This window comes from Lissotriton helveticus, chromosome 12 (genome assembly GCF_964261635.1).
Source record: "Lissotriton helveticus chromosome 12, aLisHel1.1, whole genome shotgun sequence".
NCBI classification, from domain to species: Eukaryota; Metazoa; Chordata; class Amphibia; order Caudata; family Salamandridae; genus Lissotriton; species Lissotriton helveticus.
In genome coordinates, this window is record NC_136073.1 from 242,624,527 (window position 1) to 242,636,639 (window position 12,113).

The window sequence follows — 12,113 nt, forward strand, 5'->3', positions numbered from 1 at the left end:
ACTTGAGAATGTATCTGGCCAGTGTTCCATCGTGGTCAACCTGAACTTTTGACTTTGATCCGATCCAGCGCAACCAGATAGCAGCAGTTGATGCGTAATGCTTTTAGATGCTATTCTACATTTTAATTGTTAAAAATTTAGAACTGCTTGGATTTTTGTCATTTTGGTCTTCTTTCATTTATGAAATCCAGCTCTATTTTCTGACTTAGTATGGGATCCTTTTAGTGTAGTGTTTTCACTGTTTTACCTGTTGACGTGTTGCACAAATGCTTTACACATTGCTTCTAAGTTAAGCCTGACTACTTGTGCCAAGCAACCAGGGGGGTTGAGCACAGGTTGATTTGGAGTTTGCTTATGCCTTACCCTGACAAGCATTGTGGTTGCTGCTTGACCAGGGCTCACACCCCAATCAACCAGTAACCCAATTTCTTACGTAAACCATTTTGAAGAAAGTGTTGAACACTATAGGGGTGAGGGACATTTACTAATCCCACTCCAATCTAAAACATTTTGGGGAAGGTGTTGGGCACTAAAAGGTGACATTTACTATTTCCATTCCAATCTAAACCATTTTGGAGAAGGTCTTTGCAAAATATACAATTCCCACTCCAATCTGAACCATTTTGGGGAAGGTTTTGGACACTTAAGTGGTGACATTTATTATTTCCACTTCAATTTAAACCATTTTGGGGAAGGCGTCGGACACTAAATTGGTGATAATTACTATTCCACTCCAATCTAAACCATTTTAGCGAAGGGGTGGGCCACAAAAAAGTTTATTTGAACATTCAATACTCCATAATAACACATCATTTTGTATGTATAAAATTAAATAAAATGTTTTTAGGAGCCACGATAACTCAAACTAAAAATTTATATATTTAAAATTAAACATTAGCATGTATGTGTATTATCATGTATTAATATTCCTACATTTTGATACATAATATACAAATTAAATACATAATCAACATTTAAAAACCATTAAATATATATATATAAATATATAAGAACATATGTTCTAAGTATAAATTATATTACATTAAAATGAATAAATTTTTGAATATATACTTCCAACAACAGAAATCATTCCACTCATATAAATGATAAAAATGTCATTATTATTTTTTTTTTTATCAAAATGTAAATACGTAAACCTTTAACTTACAAAGATACAAATAAATCTTAAAACATCATGAATAATACACATTTACTTTAGCTTTATCATTTAATTATACATATTTTCAAATATGTTTTAACTAAATTTAAAATGTAAAAACAGTCAACAATTTATTGACAATGGCATTATAATTTTCAACATTAAAAACCCATAAACATATCATGACATTTCCAATGAAATAGCAAGAAATGTATTACATTTTTTTTTTAAATTAAAACTACATTTTACAGTATTAAATTTAAACCTAATAATGTAATATTTTTCCAAAATTTCTATATTTAAAATATTTATTTTATATTCACAAAAATAGAACATTTACAATAAAAGATTTTTTGTAGGAGAACTTATCAATACATTAAAGTAATTACGAAACATGCTTAATACAAATTATTAATTAAAAAAATACATATTTACCTTTTACAGTATTAATTTGCATATCATTAAAAACAAAGTGTTACAGTTAAATTAAAATATTCGCCTTTTGAAATACTCCCCATTCTTATCTTCTAAAAACCCAACATCCTTCTACTAAAAAAAATTATATGTAAATTATTTTTAGACATCAATACAACAAAAAATTAACATTTCAAAAATTTCAAAGTTACAAATTATCTTACTAAACACACAAACAAAAACTTTGCTAAAAACATACAATTAAACACTCTACAATAAACCACATAAAATAATACTACTTTTTTATGGAAGTGCCCCACCTAGCTAAAGTCAAAATGCAGATTTATCTGAAAATTACATCTGATCATTCACCTATTGTCCTAACATAGGGGCCGATTAGGATTGCGGTAAATCCGCATCCTCCGGGCCGGCGGAAGCCACCGCCGGCCCGGAGGATGCGGATTCAACGCTGCGGTGGCTACAAAGACCCCCCACCAGATTAGGATGGTGGTAGGATCAGCGGCGGACGGCAGGTCTGTCCGCCGCTGATCCGCGGGATGTAGCCTGATATTTGGTGGCGGTGTCTGCAAGACACCGCCAGCCAAATTAGGATGCATGTGGAAACATGCTTTTCCACGGCGGGTTTTCCGCCGTGGAAAAGCATGTGGTCTTTGGTGTTTGGGGGCCCGTTGCGGGCCCCCAGTGTGTCAGGGGTGGGGGGTGCACATGGGGGGTACCTATGGTACCCCCCAGCATTTACATGCACAAAGCGGCAGGCACCGCGCAGTGCCTGCTGCTTTGTGCATTTAAATGTTAAATATGCATTTTTAACCTTGCGGCAGTTGCTGCTTCAAGCAGCACCTGCCGCAATGTTAAAAATACAGGATGTGACCGCCAGGGTGGCGGTCACATCCTAATTCGCACGGAGGGACCGCCGCCGCCCCTGCGGACAGTCCCTCCACCTCTAGGGGTGGAAGACAGAGGCAGGTCCGTCCGCCATCCTAATAGGCCCCACTATTTGGTTGGGGGGCATTGCCTATGGTGAGAAAATTTACCTTTGACCGAAAATTGTGTTTGAATGATGAGTTTCTAGCATATATGACAAGGTGGTTAAGGGAATTTTTAAATAACAATAGGGACACTGCCCCAATTATTATCGTCTGGGATACATTTAAAGCCTGCTTTAGGGGGGAGGTCTTAAGTTTTGGGTTAGCGCGGCAAAAAAAAGTAAAAATCAGAGATGGAGTTGTTATACCAGGAACTACAGACTGCAGAGGAGAAGCTAACGGTGGGGATTGTTACTCGGGGTAATATAGATACGTTAGAGGTTGAGGTGGCAAAGAAAAGGGCAACATTTTTGGGAGTATGGGATAGTGAAAACGCGAGAAAATATTTGGTACAACGGAAGATCTGCCCTGAGTATGGCGAAACAGTAGGACGACCTTTAGCTTTAAAGCTACGTATGAATGAGGCTAGTCGCAATATACCAGGTTTAAAAGATAATTTTGGGGTGTTAAAGACGGATCCCAAAGACATTTTGGCCATTTTTCATGAATTTTACTCTATGCTATATAAGATGGAACAAAACACTATAGAGGAATTAGACTTTACTCCATTAGGTGAGTTAGTTAAATTAGAATCATTAGCGGTTGACTTACTGGACACCCCCATATCACTGGATGAGCTAACTAGTGCAGTAAAAAAAGTTGGCAATGGGGAAAGCAGCAGGCCCCGATCAATTACCAGGGGAAATATGCAAATTGTTTTTGAAGAATTAAAAGGGGTAATGCTAGGCACATTTAGGGTAGCTCAAAATGGGTTGGTGCCAAAATCATGGAATGAGGCTACTATTGTAGTCTTCAGCAAGAAGGGTAAAGAGGCTGATCTTCCGGGGTCATACCGACCCATCTAACTTTTAAATTGCGATGGGAAGATATATTCCAAAATTTTGGCTAATCGCCTATCTAAAGTAATTGCCTCATTAGTATCTATTGATCAACACGGTTTTATCCCCAGTCGAGGAACGGTGGCGCATATAAATAAAGTTATTACCTTATTTGATATAGCCGAGGTAGAGAAACGCAATTTGGGGCTGATTCTGCTTGACACAGAAAAAGCGTTCGACCGGGTGGAATGGAACTATTTATGGCTACTCATGGAGAATATGGGATTTCCTAGAAAATTTATGACGGCATTGCAAGTTCTATATGAGTTACCGATAGCGAGAATAGTATCTATGGGCACAACTTCAGAAATAGTGCAGATTACTAGAGGTACAAGGCAGGGGTGCCCCTGCTCTTCCCTGCTTTTCGCATTATATATCAACCCTTTTATTCATATGATTTCTAGTAGTACAGCTATTAAACCATACTGGGTACGAAATATCCCCCACAAAGTCTTCGCTTTTGCTGTTGATATTGCGATAACATCAGAAGATCCCGCCCTCGCTCTGATAGAGTTTGAACGGTTGGCCAGGTCCTTTGGACAACTGTCTGGCTATAAGTTAAATGCTGCAAAAACGCAGCTGGTATGTTCTGAAACGGTGAGAGTTAATGATCCTATGTAGTTGTGGAAGCAACCTATTTGGGTGTTAAGAAAAGGGCAGCTATGTCTGAGGTAGTGGAGGCAAATTGGGGTTTGATTTATAGAAACATAGCAGAATCTTTAGAGAAGTGGGGGAGGCTACATTTTACCCTAATTGGTCGAACAAATATACTAAAAATGAATATTCTGCCAAGGGTCATATACCTGTATAGAGCATTGCCACTAGAAATACTACCAGCTCAACTTCAGAAGTTGCAGGCTTTGTGTGCTAGATTTATATGGACCCCTGGAAAGCCGCGGAGTGCTATGCGGTTTATGACATTACCAAAGGACAGGGGGGCCTAGGGGTGCCTGACTTCGTTTTATATTATTATGTTTGTTTTCTGCAAAGAATGTGTACTTTATTGTTTGGAGAGGAAGAGGATGCTATAACAACATTAAGCCTTAGTAGCTCTATTTTAGGAAAGGAAGCTAATCGGAGCCTATTTAGAGAGATAGAATGGAGCTATTTCAAAAGAACTAGATTTAAGACGGTAGCGGCAGCCAGCAAAGTATGGAAGAAAGTACTCAAATTGATTCATTTAGGAACTTTAATGTATTAAACCCCAATGAATGCGGTAAAATTGCTTCCATCCATTTTTGGGGATAATGTGGTGAGGGCTTGGCAGACAAAAGGGATCAATATTTTAGGGGACTTATACGACCAAAGGGGAGTAATTAAACAGTTCGCTATCTTAGCACAGGCTCACCGGCTATCGCAGTCACAGTTTTTTAAGTTTTTACAACTTAGGGATTTTTTTAGTTTAACGAAATTTGAAGTTAATTTCTAACCCCTTGATGGAAGTCTTAAAATCTCAAAGTAGAATTGGTGGGCTGTACAAAATCTTAAGTTCTGGCTAAAATGATGATTTAGAAAAACTCAAGTTGTATTGGGTGGAGACCCTGGGAGAAAACGAAATAGATATTTCAATGGATGAAGCAATTATAAGAGCTAGTGAAGTCCTTATGTCAGCAAACTTACAAGTACAATTTTTAAAACTTTATTTAGGTTATACTATACACCCGCGCGGATGAAAAAATGGGGTAGTCGCTATGATGGTAAATGTTATCGCTGTGCTGCACCCAATGAGGATATAGACCATATTTTTTCAGTTGTGTTAAATTGCATTTGTATTTACGAGATATGGAACGGTTTCTATCTGACATATTAGGAGGGCCTGTCCACATTACTCCAGCCTTGATGCTTCTAGGGATGGGGCCGGCCGTTTCAAAGGGGGGGGTGTATGTATCAACATAGACTCTTTTTATTTGTAGCAATGACTGTAGCCCGCCTATGTATAGCAGGGGACTGGCTATGCCCTGAACCTCCAAGATTTGAGGTTTGGCGGGCTAAGATGTATAGAATAGCTAGTTTGGAATTTAGTTTATATTCGTTAAAGGGTGTAAGGAAACGGAAATTGGGCCTTATGATTTGGGAACTTTTTATGGCCCATATGAACAATTGAGGGTATTATTATTATGCAAGTATGTGTGGAGATATGACTTGTATTACAAGATTAAATGTAGATCTAAAAGGATATTTGAAATGATAATTTTTAAGTTAAAGTACATCATGGGGTTATTGTTTGCATGACTAGTGCTGGGCCCGGGTCCTATTTTGTGCTGCTTAACCCCTTCTTTTGTATAAGGATATCTGTAACTCTACTTCAATAATTCTTTTTTTTTCTTTTTTGATGTTTTAACTCCCTTGATAGGTAATTGCTATGCAATGTTTGGTTTTTGTATGTTGTCACTCTTAAATGGTGGGTCTAATGTACAGAATTTCATTGTAAGAGTAATACTTTGAAATATTTATCATGTGCCTGGAAGTGTGGAATTAAAAAAATATATAATAATAATAATACTTTCAAATGATGTGTGTACAACAATATTTTCGAAAACTATATTTTTTACAATGATATTAAAATAATATTTAAAGCGATATTCTTACCTCCAATGTTCCTGTGATGTTTTTGACATTCTGATATTTTTGACACAGTATTTTTGTATCATAATTCTTTTTAATCAATATAGTAGTGGAACATATTGTTTTCTGGCAGCTTGTGAGCTATGAAAGTGGTGCCATTTAATTACCAGCTTCCAGCTGTATCAAAAATGCAAAGCAGTTTGCGGGGTTCCCTTGCTGAGAAAACTTTGAGAAAACAGGGCCAAATGGTGCATTTTACAACGCAATTTAGAAAGTAAGAGTTAAAAAGCAAATGATTCTGAATGGACACTAGTTTATATTTTAGTCCTTCAGGCTCTGCCATTCAAGGTTTGTCCACTCCAGCGGTTTTGCTTGTTCAACCTCCCTAAGTAAAGCTTGAACAAACTGAGGTAAAATGGCACAATTTCCTTCATACTTTTCCTAGAACTTGACTACAAAGCTATAGGTATTAAAAGCAACTTAAACAATCTTGGTATGTAATAGCATGTGGCACAATTTCCTTCATACTTTTTCTAGAACTTGACTACAAAGCTATATGTATTAAAGGCAACTTAAACAATCTTGGTATACAATAGCATGTGGCCTAACTTGTTTCAAAACGTATTAATATCTTTTTTACTTTTATATTCCAAGTACTTTCATGTTATTTACTCCACACCAAAATAGATTTATAGTCACATGTTTCTGACAGGGAATTTACTTGAAAGGGGATGTCACAGTGGAGAATGTAAGCTATAAAAGGTTCAAAATCACAGCCTTTAGGGAGTCAAAATAGACACATCTGAAAGGGTTAAACAGCAGTGCTACCGCACAATTTAGAAAGGTTTTATAGGATTAATCATCAGACAGATTGCACCAAGTTTACATCTTCATCCTCTGAGAGCAGATATGACAATATCATATGAAACTTCATCAATGTAGAGTGTTAAATATTTCCACCCAAGTCTGAAATAATAATACAAGGTGCCCTCTTTTACGAGGAAGCAAAGTCAGCGATAAGTCTCCCATACTCAATTCCCTTTGTCTGCTCATTCCAACTATCCTTCAACAACTTTCTTGCCTGAGGATGATTTGTCTGCAGATGCTGCTGCCCTCAGCAGACCCTCATGAACTGTTGAAGCTTGACTCAAAAACTCGTTTCATTATGTTCTGTTGACTGGAAGACACTCCCAAATTATGGGTCGAATTACTATGGCGGTGAATCCGCGACGCCGGGCTGGCGGTGAGGCCCGCCGGCCGCGGATTCACCGCCATCGAGCTTAAAATGCCCACCGCCATATTAGGATGGCTGTGGGAAGGGAAAAGGTACCGCGGCAGATGGAAAGACCGTCCGCCGTGGTCCCACAAGGCGGGCCTGTTCCGGCCACCTTGCGGGACCAGATACAGGGGGTTAACAGATGCGGTGCCGTGCAGGCACCGCCGTGGGTATTAGAATGCCTGTCTTTTGTGGTGGAGTTTCCGCCACAAAAAGACAGCCGGAAAATGCCTTCTGGGGCCCGTTCCGGGCCCCCAGGGTGGTGGGGGGTGGGGTGCTGCACGTGGGGGGTACCTATGGTACCCCCCTACATTTGCATGTACAAGGTGGCAGGCACCGCACGGTTCCTACCACGTTGTACATTCAAATGTAAAACATGTGTTTTTACATTGTGGCGGGTGCTGCCACCCGCCACAATGTAAACATACATGATATTCCCACCAGTGTGGCGGACGCATCCTAATTTGTCATGCGGGACCGCTGCACCTATGGCGGTCGATCCCGCTAGCACCACAATGGCGGGCGGACTTTGTCCGCCCGCCATCGTAATCGCCCCCCTTGTTGGGTTACTTATTGCTGTATACTTCAAATGAAAATGCAATAATTTTTTTACTAAAATGCCTCCCAAACTCAACATGAATTATTAATCAAAATAAACTATAATCATGATGTTCCCAAACATCAGTTTGCCTCTCTCTGAAAATATACCCATGTGGCTATCAAACACAGGACATTCATTTTGGATAACTAAGCTTGATTTCCCAAACTTGGGGGCTGATTATGAGTTTGGTGCAGTTGTACCATTTCTACGCAGGCACAGCTGTGCCTAACCCGCACAAGGACCACCTGCCTTATTAGGTTTGAACCCGTCTGTGATGGACGGTCCTTCGCCTTTCCCATGAAGTGCCTGAAAAACAGCCACCGCAATGGGAATGGCAAAACTTTCCAACTCAGCATGGCTGGTGATGTCCATGCTGTGCTGGAACTTTGGGGAAATACAAACAGGGAGGCACTGGTAAAATGCTCGGCAGGACTGCGCCAATCTCACTGAGCATCTTACATTGCACCACCGCAGCCGGTTGTCCTCTGACACAATTACTTTCAAAGTCGGAATGCAGTGGATGGTGGACTGCCACTGTGAGTCTGGCGGTCAGAAGACCGCCAGACTCGAAATCAGGCACTAAATATTGCCATTTTCCTTAACAAACCACTATTTTGATTCCTGAACAAACCACTATTTTGCCTCCTAAATTTCATTTGCACAGCCCATATTTTAAGAAATGTTTGCTAATGAGATCACAGTTTTGTTGGTGAAGTATGCTCAGTTTTGGATTAGAGGATTTCCTTTCTTTAGTGCATCGATTTTCTTGAGCTATCTCAGCCTTCTTCAGGGAGTTAAGAGATATCTGGTGACCAGAAGTGTCTCTGTATTCTTGCCACAGTTTGTTTCTTTTGACGATTGTGTGTGTCCTCCACGTTCTTTTGCGAACAAAAGTGGCACAGTTGGTAGAAATTGTCAAAGCTGGAGGCATTTTCATTAACGAATCTGAAATTCAAACGAGCACTAGATCTGAGATTCACTCTCCTCGCTAGAGCAGGTTGAATGCACATCAGTGGTCAGTGTGAGAGGTTTGAACTAGTTGGCAGTGTGAGAAGCTTAGAGTGATATGAAGGACTGGGAAACCCATCAAATTCAGCAGAACACAAATCCATTCCCTAACTTTTTCCACGTATTACATTAGAAATGCATGATGTACAAGAAATCACACTTTTTTGCTCACTCAGTGCGTACATTTATATAAGCAAGAGATCTCAAACCGTTAGCCAGTGCAAATGTAGTATGGAGCATGTGATATAATGCTGCACACACTGACTGCCAAGAGCCTAAATCATAGGGGCCGATTAGGATGGCGGACGGACTTTGCCCGCCCGCCATCCCTGTGAAAACGGGACCGTCCGCCATGTAAGCGGCTTTCCCGCCATGCCAATTATGATGCGCCCACCACACTGGCGGGCACATCATGCTTTTTTAACATTGCGATGGACAGTGCTGAAAGCACCGCCTGCCGCAATTTAAAAAATGCAGGCATGCATTTGCATACACAAAGCGGCAGGCACCGCGCGGTGCCTGCCGCTTTGTGTATGCAAATGCAGGGGGGTACCACAGGTACCCCCCATGTCCACCCCCCCTCTCGCCTTCACCATGGGGTCCCGCAGGGGGCCCCCAAAGTAAAGACCGCATGCCTTAAGGCATCTGCATGAGGCCATCCTAATATGGCTGGCGGTGTCTGGGAGACACCGCCAGCCATATGAACCTTTTTCCGCCCCAGCCACAAGGTGTTTCCTGCCTGCATGGTGGTGGCGATCCGTCCGCCATCCTAATTGGCCCCATAGTTTGGGAAATGTCAGAGGCTCCGGCACAGCTGTGTAAGGTGTGCAGGACTAAGGACCTGATTATGACTTTGGTTGTCTTCCCACTGGACCACCGCCATCGCGGTCCGAGGAAGACCAGCAAGCAGTCAGTATTCCCATCCAATAGAGTACAACAGTAATCCAGGGCATGTGATGCAGCAGCGGCGATGTTACTGTGATGGCATTTTGCGGCCCATAGACAGAGTCTGCAAGACATGCCGCTGTAGTACAGCGCCTTGTGCAAGTCAGGGGGACTGTGTGGCATGCACCATGTGCATCCACAGCAGTTTAGGAATGGGTCAAATTTAGAAATGGGCTATAATGCCCAGGGGCCCTCTTTGAGCCGCCTTCCTTGCTGTCCCACCAACCTTTTCATGGCGGGATCCCTTCCAAATGTTCGGCGGGTCAGCAAATCATAATTTGGACAGTGGTGCCAGCATCGGCACCATTGTCACAGGCCGCAGCTTTGGTCACAGCTGCCATGGCAGAATCAGAGATTCCGGTGGAGGTGACAGTTTCACTGCTCTGATTGCAATTGGGCGTTGGGACTGCCAGGATGGTGGTGGTTGAACTGCCATCTGACGGTACGACAGTCTTGCGACTGCTGGTGTCATACTCACACCGTAGATCTTAATCCTATGAAATCTAAACCCTTTAGTACAGTTTTCACAAAATTATTCAACACTTTGCCATTATTTTTGATGGGGGCATATCACTATGTGCATGTGTGACGGTTGAGGTTCAAAGGGATATGATAGTGATGACTATGTGTACTACATTTCAATGTTTTTTGTGCAGTGCAGCATTATCATAGCCATTTTGAATAACAACATTATGCCTCAGGTTTCAGGTCACACTGGCAATTGCTCCCTTGCAGGCCCCAACCTCACCTCCGTCACAAAGAGAAAATGTGCGGTTGTGGCAGGGACTGATTACTGTATTGGCACATGTCTGGCAATTCCTTTTCTGGTCTGTGTTAGCCAAGACCTTTTGATTTCACTGCCTTATAGTTTTTATAGGGGCTTTCAGCTACCAGCCTTCAGTCATTGGACTGTTATTGTGTGATTCACATTTTTCTTCAGTCCACTACAGCATGGGGCATTAGGTCAAGCCACTTCAATCATTGTCTAACTTCACAGTGAGTGAGAGCATTCTGCCTTTCACAAAGAGCACATCCATAAGCAAAGTTGGTTCCTTAAGTGCCAGGGACTACAATTGGATTGTGTGCTTTGTGGGAACAAACTATTTTGTACTTTTAGCCAGTGTTTTATGTATTTTAGACAGATGTGGGCCCAGCAACTGCACCAATAACAGTTTTTCCAGAACTATGACAAAACAGGCATTGACAAAGCCAAAATGTTGGCGGCCCATGCCAGACAGCCTATCCTTGCCAATGCTTGTTTCAATTATGAGGACATAGATGAGAGGCAAATGTGTCCATGACAGAAAAACACTTGATGCCGAAGTGCACCAGGCAGTGGGCAAGCATGCGATGCCAAGCCCTTGCAGAGGACTGCCAAGCCTAGAACAGTTCAGCATGATGTTATTTGCCTGTGTTTTAAATCTGCCAAAAATATGATAAAGGTGTAAAACACATGCCGGGGACAGCTGTACTGTTATTCTCCCAATGTCCGTGCTCTTCTTTTTCATCCATTAATTAAGATTATGTGTGCAAACTTAAAACACGTGCACAGTGCTGATGTGCTATGATTGTTGTGCAATGCCCACCACATCAGCCCTTTGTCAGACGGCGTAGTGATTTTCAAGCCCCTAATTGAATAACTTAAGTATATCATTCACGGAATGTAACAAAAAAGTATGCCTCTTTGGACCAACACACTCCATCACCAGTCGAGCACTTCTAATATCAAACGGTAAATACTACAAGACATGTTTTAAATAAGAGATGTTACAGGGACATGTAAACATGCCAAATAGTAAAGTGTAAACAAGTTTAAATGTGAATGAAATTAATTTTATATGCATGTTTGTGGCTGTTGCTTCTAATACTGAGATGTGTGAAATTGTAATTCGGTCAGCACTCTATTACTCTTTAGAGAAATATGGCAACTTCACGAAGATGCAGTTGCTACATTCGCAACACTTCTATGGGTTTTTGTTTCCCAGAAAATCTATGTAGGTTACAGGATTTTTCACCAGGTATATTGTCATAAACGTTTGCAACTTCCTGAGGCTAGCAAAGACTTATTGTTTTAAAAAAACAACACATTTGGCAAATGCCAACTTTGAATACGCCTCACCTCCCAAAAACTAAATTAAATAGAAACAGAATTTGCATTCTCGGTTTTACGATTCTTCTTAGTTACAGCTGGAATGATCCG